This window comes from Diadema antillarum, unplaced genomic scaffold, assembly GCF_040938485.1.
Source record: "Diadema antillarum isolate AM-2024a unplaced genomic scaffold, OU_Dant_1.0 seq00000782_RagTag, whole genome shotgun sequence".
Classification (NCBI taxonomy): domain Eukaryota; kingdom Metazoa; phylum Echinodermata; class Echinoidea; order Diadematoida; family Diadematidae; genus Diadema; species Diadema antillarum.
In genome coordinates this window covers 774,396-789,229 of record NW_027271670.1, presented here as the reverse complement: position 1 = coordinate 789,229, position 14,834 = coordinate 774,396, and the positions used below count along the sequence as shown (strand labels likewise).

General features: G+C 37.6%; 1 protein-coding gene across 1 annotated transcript in view; it reads left to right on the top strand.

Moving 5' to 3' along the window:
* Positions 1-14,104, top strand: part of LOC139739073 (lysophosphatidic acid phosphatase type 6-like) — an 88,770-nt gene extending 74,666 nt beyond the window's left edge. The window contains exon 9 of the mRNA XM_071649685.1: positions 13,655-14,104. The gene's annotated coding sequence lies outside the window, so the exon portion shown is untranslated. The remainder of the gene's footprint in view (positions 1-13,654) is intronic.
* Positions 14,105-14,834: the final 730 nt, after the last annotated feature.

Below are 14,834 nucleotides of genomic sequence, written 5' to 3'. Positions count from 1 at the left end.
TGTATAACCTACAAAAATATCATCACAATTTTCTCTGCACATTTAGAATGGGTTGGCAATTGCACAGTGCAAATTCAGGAACGTGTGAATATTTTTTGTGAGCTGCTCAGTGGGAAAAATTAGTCACGTGAAAATATTGACGTTTACAGTATTCATGTTTTTGTTCATATCTATGTATAGAGTTTGCCTGCTATTTCTTATATTTTGTTTATTGTGACATTTTTAGCACTTACACTGTACATACTTGGATTATATTAGATGAAAATAAGAATATTAATGATTAATGATGGCCATGATGATGTGTTTTGTATCACGAATGATTGCATAAAATGGTACAAAGTCCAGATTAGTGTCAGATAGACAACAGATTGTTGAAGTCAGTATATTGTTCCTTTTTTCCCCTTTCCAATCCTAACCCACCACATGAGGAAGAAATCACCACACACACTATCACAGAATACCAGACTGTTGCACAGAAATGTGTGTGTTTAGAGCCGCTCATGAAACAGATATACTCTGACTGCTGCTTAATTCAGATACTAGTGTGCTATCATTCATCCCCAACCCCTTTTCAACTCAACTAATGCTGATGTGGGGCAGACTTCATATCATAGCTCAAAGACCAGCCAGACACAGAAAGACATGTAGATTATGTATGAAATGAGGTGATTCTATATGGGATGATGCATGGGAAGGGATGAGAAAAAGTGAGGAAATTCCGCATAAAATCACCTGCTGCAATCATATTTGAGGGGCAAAATTGAAGTGTGGGGGGGGGGGATCATTGAGAGGAAGAGTGGAGAGGGACAGGGAGGCAGTACAACAGAGTGAATAAGATGACTAAACATTGTTACACACTTTGTATCTGGTAGCCATTCATGATTCCACTGTCCCGTCCAGAGGATCAGCATTATTGCGAGTGAGAGTGGCTCATTTTCTCCCTCTGATCCACAATGAATATTCATGGGATGCAGCGAGACCTGGACATTAGGAGAAAGAGAGATTGGCAGACTACGAATATACATAGTGAGAAAGGAGGGGGAGAGAGAGAGATCTGAATGTGAGAGAGAGAATTAGAAAGAGAGAGGGAGAGATTTAAAGGGATGGTATAGTTTTGGTTGAGATGGAGGGTTCAAATTTTAACTTTCTGCGAGATAATCAGAAATCACATATGATATGTTAAATAGCATACAATTCTGAGAGGAATTGAAAGTTTCTTTGATGAAAATTGGTTTAGAAATGGCTGAAATATCCAAAAACAAAGAATTTCCCAGCACTTTTTAATGTTTTTTATATCTCAGCCATTTCATTTTCATGAAATAGATTTTGAGTTTCTCTTAGAATTGTATGCTTTTTAATATTTTTTAAGTGGTTTCTAATTATCTCTACAAAGAGTTAAAATCTGAATCCCCACCTCAACCAAAACTGTACCATCCCTTTAAAGAGCAAGTGAGAAGAAAAAAGAAAGAAAGTGAGGGAGTGAGGGGGAGAGGGGAATAGATTTGGTTAGAGAGAGAAATGAGAGAGACAAGAGTGGGGGAGAGAGATAGGGTATATAGAAGGAGAGGAGTGGGGAAATTAGCTGAGCAGACAGGCAGATAGAGAAAAAGGTAAAATAGCGTAGAACCTCCAAATACAGAGATGGACACCAGAATGCAAGCAGAATAGAGCAATTTAATATAGGAACTCACACAGAAGAGACATTGAGACAGAAGGACATATGAACACAAGCAGAAAGATGAAATGTGACCATGAAGGAAAAGAAATGAAAAAAGAAAGAGTGGAATCAAGACAAATATTGGAAAAGCATGAATGAAAAACAATGAAAGATAAAGAGATGAAGAGAGAGATGAAAGAGAGAGAGAGCCGTGAAATAGAACAAAAGGGGTGAGAAAATATGCAGACAAAAGCAGAAGCAGACTGGTGTGTATGAAAAAAGAAGATGGTGGAATAGATTATGAGACGATGGTGATTAAGAGGATATTACGTGGTAGAGAGAGAAGAGGGTAAGGTGATTTGGATTGACAGATTGAGGGAAGATAGTATAGATACGTGCATAAAAATGAGTCAGAAAGTGGAAAAGCCCATAGAGTGGGGAAAAGGGGGGGGGGACTTGAGGGCGAGGCAGGGCAAAGAGGATGCATGTAAGAAAAAGGGGGGATGGAGAATGGAGGAGGTAAGGCTTTACGGAACATGCCCGGAGGATACGCAGATGTCGAGAGCATGATACCCAATTACAAAAATGGTAGCATGTCAATGAACTCCAGCCCTTCACCTAATGTGTGTCCCTAATAACCCCTTTCCCCTAATGACAGTGGTCTGTAGTGAACTAGTCTATGAGAACCTGTTGTGTTTATACAGAGTGCTAACTTACCCTAGAAACACCCAATACCACTTACATGCTATGACACTGTACCTGAACTACTGATATGCTACAACACTAGCTGCTGGGTCATATGGTATAACCCTAGATACTTTTCTTTTTTTCTCTTTATTCATCCCCAAATCACTCACCATATTTCCCATCGTGCAATGTGGCAACCTAATATCAGAAATATATCACCTTAACACAAGTAAATTACTTTTTTTCTGTGACATATTTCTTTGATTTCTTTGATACTGACATTGTACATCAATATTCATGTTGAGATTTAATACTCCAGGGATTTTGCGTATAGGCCTTCAAGAGGAATGGTTATTTGGGTGGAGTTAACCGTGTAATTTTAAATCTCTCAAAGGAAATGCATTAGGAGACACATCCAGCAATTGTTTGCCCATTTATCACATATAAGACTGAGAATTAGCAATCTTGTGCCAGTGAGAAATGGACCAGAAACGAGTCTGGCTTCATGATAAAAACCAGATTGGCCAACATGTATCTTTCAATGTCACCTGATCTCATGCGAGGTTAACACCGTGTCTATTGGGGTTTGTATGTCAGGGGCAGAACTGTTCATTGTGTGTCTTAAACTTGTATACATGTTGTGTGCCAGTGTAAGCAAGGCAAAAAGTGCTTTGACATCTAAGGAAGATAGTAAGGTGTTGTTGCAGAAGCTTTTGTTAGCTCCATTTCCATTATTCAAGTATGGTAGCATGGTAGTTTTTGTTGTTGCTTTCTTTGAATAAAAAAAAAAGAGATGCTCTCTTTGACAAAGAGGATGTCCAAGCACATGTGTACATTTTTTACTTGCTTCTTTCGTGATTCTTGTGAACATTCTTTTAAAAGGTGTGTCAGTTTATTGATTCATCTGTCCCTCATCAAGGCCTTCATTAATTTTGTCAAGGTAGTGACACATCACTTCAGTTTGACAAGGGAAGAGAGGTCTAGTGTAACGATGATATTGTGCTTCATATCAGAAATTGCCTACGCCGACAGCAAAACTTCAAACCGGACTGCACAGGATCAACAAGGACATGGTGAGATCCCGGAGAATCCATGGTCCTTACTGGCAATAAAACTATGCTTTTTGTCCCCTTTTGAACAACTTTCTTCTTTGTTATGTGTAGCTGAAAAGTCATGATCCATATCAATTAGATGTGGATGATATAGTTTGTTTTCATAACAGCACGGACTCTGGATTCTTGGTCAAAGGAATCAAATCACCGATATCAGCTTATTCACCAAACAAACAATGCGTCACTTCAGATTACCACATGCATGACTTAGATATCAATAAATGTGTAGGTATATATACTTGTCTCATATCCTACACATTATGACTCATCCTTTGTGTCCACCGGTGTGACACATCCTCCGTACCGGCGATTGTTTGCCGAATTCGTTAGCGTCCGCTTGTCTGGGCTAAGTCGGCCGTGGACACGTTGTTATTGGTAACATGTATGCCTAACCTGGTTGCCATTCACCGATTCTCCGGAGACGTTACCGCGGCGACACATGAAAAGCCTTCCGACCGAAATCCCCCATGGTGTGTTGATCCAAGTAATTTCTTGGTCATGTGACATGCTTTAACCACGGCTGGCTGGACGAAACTAACCAAGAGGGAGCTATCATTGTAGAGATGTGTTACACCTGATTTGGTGGTAGGAACTCCATATTTTCCCATCTCTCTCTCTCTCTTCCAGTAGCAGAGATGAGTAAGCAAGAGAGAGGTGGGGATATAGATTGCCGATGCAAAAACTGATCAAATGGGGGGGGGGGGGGGTTCTTCATGTGGCCCAAAAAAAAAAAATTATATGTATATATATATATATATATATATATATATATATATATATATATAATGAAAGAGAACAGAGTAAGAAAGAGATAGAGAAAGATACAAAGGCCAAATATAGAGAGAGAGTGCAGGAGAAGAGACTGAAAAAAAAAGTAAATGGGGAGAGAAATAAATGTATTTCCATTATTTACAAGTAAATACGAAGACTGAGAAATAGAGACGGTTAGAGAATCTAAAAGGACTCTAAGTGTGTGGATATATATATATATATGTATATATATATATATATATACAACATACATATATATATACATATATATATATACATATATATATACATATATATATATTTATATCCCTAGTTGGCACCTTAGGGAGACATATTGGGGGGAAGTGTCTTCATTAGGGAGACAACTGGTCATTAAGGAGACAATTTTCGTGTCTCCATTGCGTAAATTGCCATTGAACATGTATTTTAAAATTTGCATATAAAACAAATGGAAATGTCTTCCAAATGACCCATCTAGGAGTATATATATATATATATATATATATATATATATATATATATATTTGCTTGTATGAGAGATAGATATGGTATATGCCATATATTTAGCGAGTCTAAATTTTCGCGAATAGGGCTTCCCCGACAATTACGCGAGGGGTTAAATTCGCGATCTTGGAGTACTGTTCTGAATGGAGAAATGTATACGTGTGCGTCACATTGATATCGGGATCAGAGTCACTATTTTCGCGTGTCTTTAATTTCGTGAATAGCACCTGACTCACGAAATTCATGAAAATAAAAACCTCTCGAATTGTTCAGCATGTACAGTAGACATAGAGATAGAAGCAGGCGAGACTTTTTCATAGGAATATGAGCTTCCTCTTGCTTATTATCACAATATGGATTTTAATTGTTGTAGATTTTTCATTTATGTATCTTACAATTACTACTTGATACTACCACTACAAAATCCGGTCATTTTTTGTTTTGTTTTTTACAACACCATCCCTGCCATTAGAGTTTTTTTCCAGGAGAAAATTCCCACTCAGTGGTATATATGAATTGCTATTTAACCTGTTCTGTACAGGATTCTGAAATATGCAGAGACTTTGAATAGGACTTACTGTAAAAGTGGAAATTCTCTTGCATTTCATGTGAACAGAAACTTGTGCAAAAATAAAAAGCTTGCAAATACTTTTGCTTCTTATGCATAACACTATCTAATGTTGTGATTCTGCAGAATTAAAAACATGCCAAAATTCATCTTACCTGGCCAAGTGCAAAAATTTATTCACGTGAAAAATTTCCACTCTTACAGTACCAGCTTTTCACAAGCAAGGGGTTAATTAACCTCCCTGTCAGTCTAGGGACTGTCTCCTCCCGTCACTCTGAACTTCTCCTAGGCCCGGCTCGCCCCTCTTTCCCCACCCTCGAAATTGTCGCCAGCCTGGCGCGCCAAAAGTGGAAGGCCCGCTTATTGGTTTGATGCTAGGGTTTGGTTAAGTTTTTCTGCTGGAATCCGAGTGATTTTTTTTTCTCCCTGTCTTTCCTCAATCACTTCAGTATTTGACAGAGAGAATCAAAATTTAGTGATTAAAGGGGCTCACTCTTTTTTATCAAACATAGAAAAGATACACTTGACTCCTAAGGCGTTATTGGTATCAAAGATGATTACAGCAAAATGGCAGTTAAATGAAGGCTTTGAAAATGATGATACATTTTGTCTGCATGTCGTAGCTATAGATATCTTTTATAATTGGTCCTACATTGTAAGATCATAAAAATGAACTTTTCTCTCTTGGAATATTTCTAACTTAAAAGGGTAGTGAAAAAAAACCCACATAATTGTGACTGATATTACACCTGTCCTTTTCTGACTTTAATTTGAAGGCTGTCCTGTAAATCAAATTCTCGGGATCTTATAATGTTGTTATGGGTGTCACCACTTGTAATATAGACTTTGGCTAAGATAGCAATGCGGTGAAGGAGAATAGATCAGAAAGATATAAGTTGAAGAGAAGAATGGATTTATAAAAAGGTTTCATGAATCAATGATTCTTCGAACGGCCTTGAAAAGTCTACTTGTCTACCAGTTTGACCAGTCATCCCAAGATGGGAAGATCTTGAACCCAAGGCGCAGTGGCTGAAATGTAGGTCGTGTGTTATTCCGTGTCTGTGGTATGTGTCATCGGTTGAGCCGCCAGTCATCTCCATGGCGACGGCCCCATGTTCCAGGCCACGCCCCTGCAATTTCATCGCAACATTACTTTGCAGGCCATAAGTGATGAACGACCGATTTGTAGCCATTAAAAAGCGATTGGAGTCACTGATGGTAGTAATCGGGACACTGTCAGAGATATCCAAGCGGCATTTTTTTTTTTTTTTTTTTTTTTGGGTCTGCAGCTTTTCACGGTGATGGGAGAGCCCATGACCAGTTCATATCCAAACATTTACTCCAATCTCGGGGGTAGACAGATTGTCGTCCTTTTGACGATGAGCTGGGTAATGAACCACGACAGTTGCCACATTTCGGCGCAGGGAGTTATTGGTGGTTTCCTTTTACAGGCACTTGCGACGTGTATTCGCTGGCCATCACGAAAACAATTTGATGAAATCCAGAGCAAGGAGCCCCCCTCCGCTGGTAGGAGTCTCCGAGATCAAGCGGTAGCCCCGATTTTCCCCCCTTGATTGGTCATCATGTGTGCTTGGGGAGAGGGAGTTGCCGCACTCCTTTGTGAGCAAATGTTGGCCCATTTGAGCAATTTGATGCCCGCCTCGTTGGATGGTAACCAGTTTTCACAGGGCTGTGTAATCTTATTCCTTCTTTTTGTCTTCTTTCTCTATGTGTCATTCTAATGCCAGAGTTTGTTTAAGCACTTCTCCTACATTATAAGAACATTGGTCTTCTTCTCATGTGGTGGATTTTCTGTACCTCTTGCCCATATTCTCATTTGTCCTTTTTTTTTTGCCCGCTTTTGCTCCATATTCTCAAACGCATATACCTTGACTCACTGTCTCACACACACTCTTTGAGTCGTTGTCTCTTCCATATGTGTATATGTTTATGCATTTGTCACATTGTGTCACAAGTTACATACATTCACCACCAAGTCTAGAAATGGTATGGAAACACAGTGTTCAATAGAATTTTAGAGTTGTTCTTTCTTTTCTGATTAAGTTGTATGTCAGGCCATTCAGCTGGAGAACATATGTTCACTCAAAAATATTCATTTTGGCAAAAATTCGTATCCAATAGATTGCTTGTTTGAAGCAATTTTGGGGCAAAGTAATCTCTCATTAAAGTGTTCTATAAGATTGTATTGTATTGGGGGTAATGCATCATGGAAACAAAAAATAATGTGACATCCCTGAAACAACCCCTCTTACTGTAGAAATACCCTTTTTTTTCATCGTGAAAGTGTTTCTTTATCAGGCAGATGTATTGTTTAGGTTGAGAGAATATTCATCGGTCAAATGGGGGATATCATCATCCCGTCTTCCCACCTTCTTGTCTTTGTCTTGACGTCATACGTTTCTCTCATCAAGAATCGGGGATTAGCTGTGATGTCTTCCCCCTGGTCATATTACTCTAGTCAATCACCTCTTGATGTGCGGCCTGTAATAGGTGTTACCATGGAGACCAAATGGAAGAGATGTTGAGAAGCATTGGCATCATTCCTCCTTTGGAATATCAAGTCTGCATTTTATTGTGCAATCAAAATGGCTTCTCATGTCAAAACAGCCTACAATTGACCATACATCATTTATATATCCAGCAACAGTGTCAACTTTTAAAGCCAAGTGTAGTAATTCATCTGTATGGGTTTGATATCTTTATTGACTACCAATGTTGATAAGTAGTGTAATGGAAGCAGCTGATGATGTAGTTTCCTACTGTTTGAGTGCTACTATTATTGTACTGCTAATTTACCCTTTATCATACCAGGATGTGTCAGGTCTTGTTACTCTCCTCTCTTAGGCTAAACAACTACAACCAAACTGGTTATTGCATGGAATTGAATTTTAGACATTTACTTTGTATACCAAAAACTCAGATGTTTTATATCTAATAACTTGTGTAACTGAAAATTTCCTAGTGTATACATGTTTAAATAATATAAAGGTTTAAATCATTGGTACTTTATGTCAGAAATCATTAACTTTTAACCATTTGATGAAATAATTTCTTTCAAAGCTTGTACTGATATGCAAAATCCGAGCTAAGATTAGAGCATGAAATAGTAGAACAACATACTAATCATTATACGAATAATTTATGAGTTGTGAGTGCATCAGGGCACGAATATCGCACGAGGCGCGAGATAAGCCACTGGTCTATTCAACAAGGCGCGTAGCGCCGCGTTGAATAGACCAGTGGCAAATCTCGCGCCGAGTGCGATATTACGTGCCCCAATGCACGAACAAAATCATAAATTATTCGTTTTATACAACACCTTGTCCACAATCACAGTACTAAATTGGTGACCGCCAACTCATGAAGGCCCAAAAATAAATGTAACAATTAGGCCGAGAATTGTAAACCACCCTGTGTACTGCTTTCAAACACTCATCATGATTCGACCACACAGTCACAGGAATCACAAACTCTGCAGGGTCTATACCCATTCTACACTAACGTTTGGATCGAGTTAGGCCTGACTGTTAGGCCGATCTGAGATGTCGGTAGATCTAGTAGTAGGTCTAGACTTTGTCTATTTCCGAAAATGATTTTGTATAAAAACACAGAAAAATAATCAAATTACGGTTTCTCAACTTGAAATGAAGTCTTGATTTTAGGATCACTGTGGTCCATGTAGCAGATCAGAGTCAAAAGTAAAAACACAGCAGTAGGTATACAGTAAGGCCACAATACATGCAACTAGCTAGGTAAGGTAGCTGCGCATACACGTTAACGTTGCAGTACTCTGCCGCGCCTGGTCTGTGAGACTTACCGGCAGCGCAGCGCAGCCGGCCAGCACGTAGTTTGCTGGCGCTTTGCTAGTGTGAGCCACAGAACTCTACAGTGAGCGGCTGTGCAATAGTAGCCCCCTGCGAAGCCGTGCTATAGTACCTTCGAGCCGTGCAATAGGCCCATGCCAGGGGCCTATTGCATGGCTGTCACTCTCAATGAGTTTGATAGGTATTTTCTATTGAATGTCATGTGACATGTTCTTGGCCAATCACAATTCAACATCATTCTGAGGTGTTGTATGATCTACTCTACTGCATCTGTATAATATGTATATGTGTATTCCTATACAAAGTATGGATATGCATGTACATTATTATGTACATATGAAAGTATACATGATACATATTGGAGAATGATTAGACAGAACTGAGTGCATTCTTCAGGTATGCACAAAATCAGAAATTTGAATAATTTTGCAAACTGCAAGACAAGAAGAAATTCAAATGTGTTGCAAGTTTAAGAATCAGTTAGAGATTCAGAAATTAAAAGGCTTTTGATAATTCCAATTCTGAAGCAAGCAGTGGAAAAACAAAGAGAAGTTTATTCTACCTCATAAAACACTATTATAAAAATAGTATATGAATCCTTATCAAATGATTGGCCGAGAGCAATCACGTGACCAGTCTTTAATTTTGCTCAGCATGCCCAGGGGGCATAAGTTTTTACCATTGACCACATACTAATGACCGATACTAACAACCACTAAGAGATACACTTGTGACTGTGGCTTGCCATAATCACACTCAATGACGTCATAATTGCATACTTTATCAATGCAGACTCAGGTACAAGCGCACGCTCAATCACCTACTTACCGTAAACAAGTTTGTGTTCAATGCCACTACCAATGTGTTTGGAACATTTCTTCGGACATCTTGGCTTTCAAAAGCAAGCTCTACATATAGCAGGCTGGTATTTACCCATAAAGGTAAATGAAATATAGTTTGTAGAATCATTTTATAAAGCAAATATTGTACAAGTTTAAGTTCAGGATGTTTGATAGCAGAGACAAAGCTCACTCTTGGTTATTCACAATGTTGTGCAACATGCACTCGCCTGTGCCTCGTGAATGTTACACCATTGTAAATTCCCTCCAGTGCGCTGCATCTCCACTGGCCTTCCCACATGTGCATTATTTGTATAATGATGAATAGTAAAAATTGTCACCATAAAAAGATTAGGCATCAAATGGTGACAGACATGTGGATTATGGGGCGTGATGGGTGAACATTCCGTCATGAATTTGCACAAGCGAGTGTTTTTTACGGGAGCGAGGCGCATCCGAAAAGCAGGGCAAGATTATGATGGATGTGTATCCCCAGATTGAATTTCAATTTCAAAGTGGCTCAGTGAAAATGATTTTAGGATGATGAATTTGTAAATCTCTTTGAATCACCCATATCAATCAAGCAGTGGGAACTTGTGGACTATTAGTCCAATGCTCATCTTGAATTGTTGAATATGTCTTCTACTAGTCAGCATTAGTTATTCCTGAATAGATTTTGCCATAGCGAATCAAGTACCCACATCAGTTCGGTTGGATTTTATTTCTGCATATTTCCATGAAAATAGTATAGGCATTAACAATGCATGTATTTGAACAAAGAAATCCCCATTATGATGCATTCACACCATAATGATCACGAAAATCTGTAAAGTATTTGAACAGATACAATAGAATTAAAGAAAATTTGTTAAGATCGCAACTGCTGATCTGTAAATTAACAAACATGTCGGAAAAAAGGAACCAGTGGGACTCGACATGTTTGTTAATTTACAGATCAGCAGTTGCGATCTCAACAAATTTTTCATTTGTAGAGGGAGACAAAGTGGAGAAACTCAAACCTGAGCCTTCACCCCTCTGAATACTATCTTTCTTTCAGAATTAAAGAAGTCAACAATATACTTATTTACATTTACCTACATTGCACTATAAAAGGAAGACATCAGGCATAAGCACTGATTCAATAAAAGCAGGGGCAGTAGAAGACTTTGAATAAGTAGATACTTTATCACAGTACAAGTTCTGTCAATTGCTTAAATTTTGTTTCATGCAGGTTATTCTCTTTTTCAATCTGAGCATATACTGTATTAATCTTAATCATAATACTTCATTTGAAGAGGCAGAACATACCTTTTCTCTCTCCTGTCATTTACAGCATTGTCATGAATAATTTTCTATGTTTCATAAGCAATTTTGTTATGTAGGACTTGTGATTATCAAAGAGATATTGCATTGCATTAGGAAAAAAAACACATTTCTCTGAAAAAAAAAAATGCAATTGCACCAATGCCTGTACAGACTGTATAAGCAATGAATAACTAAGTCCTTGTCTTTATGCATGAATCAAGCAAACGTTGTTGCAGTTGCCATGAATAGAAGTATAAATTCATGAATTTTGAAAACATTAGGTAGATTTTGCAATCTGTATAGTGTTTGTTCATCTCGGGTTTTTTTTTTTTTTTTTTTTTTTATTAATCAGACAATCAAAACCAGAATTGCAATTCAACCACACTAAATTGCTGTGAAATAGATTTCACAGCAATTTTCATTGAGGTTGATTTCATTGAGGTTGATCAAAATGGTATTATGGTTTCACAGGTGACAGGTGATATTCATTTAGTAGGTATTCCATTTTTTTTTTTATTCCATGTGCAATCCTGTGACAATGTTATGAATAAGCATAATTTGTTTCATACTGCTGTAGTATGTAAATTTTAATTGCAGTACAAGTGTTTGTAGTTTTCATTATTTTTTTCCATTTCTTCAGTTTTTGAAATTCGATTTTATATTTTATATTTGACAGCTTTAGGTATATAGTATTGTTTTGTCTTTTTTAATGAAGGTTTTGTTAAGTTGTTAGTATATTAGTTTATGGTTTGGGGGTTTGTTTGTTTGTTTGTTTGTTTGTTTGTTTGTTTGTTTGTTTGTTTTGTTTTATTTTTGTTTTGCCTTTTAGCTTTTAGTCTATCGAGACCCATCCCCTTGGGGATATTTCTTTCACAGTAATGCACACATCTTTTCATCACACACACTCACACACATTATATTAATACGTATATCAATTAAATGTAAGTGTGTGTGTGTGTGTGTGTGTGTGTTTTGATGCATTCTAAGAACATCATAAAGTTGTTTTGAGCTACATGTACCAGTGTCAATGTACGCGTCATCGTGTGCTGTTTCAGCGACTTTATTACATTCCTTCAATCAAATTCACTTGGTGGATTCAGATGCTAATATCCCATCAAATTTGAGGGCAAACAACCAATTTCAAGGATTAGTTCATTCTTGCACTGTTAGTGCATGTCTTAAGGCACTCTTAAATAATATTAATTTTTTTCCTGGAATGAGAAGCCTGTATGCCTGTTGTTTTTATCGTCTTCTCTCTTTTTTTCACGATAGGGGTCACATTGTGTCAAATCCACTTTGCCTTTGTTTTCACTGCAAATTATCTGTGCATTGCTCCAGAAGAGTACACCAAAATTACTTACATGTGGTGATATATAGAGTGGATGATTGATTTAGCTTGACTGTATTTTCATCATATTTTTTCCATGCTAAGAAACTTTTGAGAAGTTTGGGGGTTACAGACAAGATGTACGAAACTGGAGCAAAGCTTAATGCTGTCACAGTGCATTGTTGGCAAGATTTGATTTAGTTGCAGACGGATGTAATTACCTTCATACCAATGTTTTACTGCTAACGGCTATGTGATAAACCTCTTTTGAAGTGGTTGTTCTTTGATGTTTTAAAAAAAAAAGATTGGCTGCAAGCTTTTTTTAGCATGTAATACATGAACTCTGTAAATGTAAATGAGTTAAACGCTTGCTCATTTGGAAGTGTGATTAGGGAATACTTCTTTTGGAGTGAGATAAGTGAATGATTTAGCTCTTTCAGACTGAATTTCATTTCTTTGCCATGTGAATTTCCCTCTTTGTAGAGTGAATATTATCTCTTTTACCAAGTGAATTTTAGGTCTAAAAAAGAGCTGTCCCTAATCACTTTGCAACACAAGCAGGAAATCAACTCTTGTACATTAACAGAGTACAAAAAAAAAATGATGTTTAAAAGCATTCTGCCAAATCAGTGCCATTTGTACAGGCATCATTACAAGTCATCGGCTGAGAACCAGAAGGGTGTTATTGCAATTTTTTGGGGTATTGAGTTGGTATCACATTGTAGATATTGATCTCCTCTACATTATGGTGTCAATTTTAAACTATTTTCATTTTCAGTTAAAATGCTGAAAATCAAAGCCACAAGGGCTCTATTTTTTTTCCAATATTTAGAGCAATGCTTATAGATCTACCCATTTTTGATTAAGTAAACTACTTATTTCATGAAAATTGATTGTTTCATTTTTATTTATGCCAAAATCTTAGAATGTGATAGCACCCGTGTGGTTCTCAGCTTATGAAGTGATCCATATTCATATGTCTTATAATCTTATTGCAAGACTGTCCAATTTCCTTTCATGTTTTATTTCTCACCTGCAGGTTTTGGAGAGATCAGATGATGGCTGATCCCGGCAGGAACTGCACATGATGAGCAGATCTCTGTGTGTAGTCTGAGTCTGGTGGTTTGGGCATTTTGCTTCCATTCCTCTTGAAGTCAAATTTTGGGCATTACTTCAACAGTCTGCATTCAGCCCACATCAACATCTACCATGTTCAAAGGGAGCCCTCGCACATCGCTGGAAGTCCAATGTGCAAATGCGTGTGATTCTGTCTGGGCACTTTGCAATGTAGAGAGCCAATGGACGTTGCAGCATGTTAGGCACAAAAGGATGTTAACTTTAATACAAGTGATTATTGTGTTCATGCCCGTTTGCTTTTCTCCGGACATTATAGCCTCAAGGATTGGTCTACTGTGAGAAGCAGAAGGGCCTTGATGACAGGATGTAGGCCATTTGTGTGTAGTATGGACTCTCTGTAGCAACATCATTTGAACAGGCAAAGGAAACATGGAAGCTTCTGTTAAAATGTCTCAATGATCAATGAATGTCAGGATTGCAGAGCAGAATTTTGATTCCAACAGACACACACAAACACACAGACACGCATATACTCTCTCTCTCTATCTATCTATCTATCTATCTATCTATCTATCTATCTATCTATCTATCTATCTATCTATATATCTATCTATCTGTCTACTTCCTACTACTACTACTACTACTACTACTACTACTACTACTACTACTATGTATCATTCTTTGCTGTTGCTGGATTGGTAGCCTCTGAAGTCTGTCTTCTGATTCTTGCATCACTGACCTCATGTTGATACCATCAATGATGCATTCCGTCATGGCTCATTGCCATGGAAACCTTCGAAGTGGATGATGAGTGCTGCAGATGATGCTACAGATGTAAGAGATATGGCTCTGCAAGTAATTTTTTTTTTAAACAAAAATTACACAACCCTAATGTCTGTGAAAGGTCTAAGTACAGGGACAAAAGTCATAATGATAAAAGATTACAGTATAAATCAAAACAACACAAAATTTACTTAATGCAGAAAGCAAAATCCTCTTTCCTTTGTATGATGTGAGATTTCCAGAACACTGATAATGTTGGTATTGCTTCATGTTCTTGACGCCTGAGAAATTACAATGATAAAAGATAACAAACAATCAACATTGAAGAAACCCTTTGAAGATGTTCCGACAAGGCAATC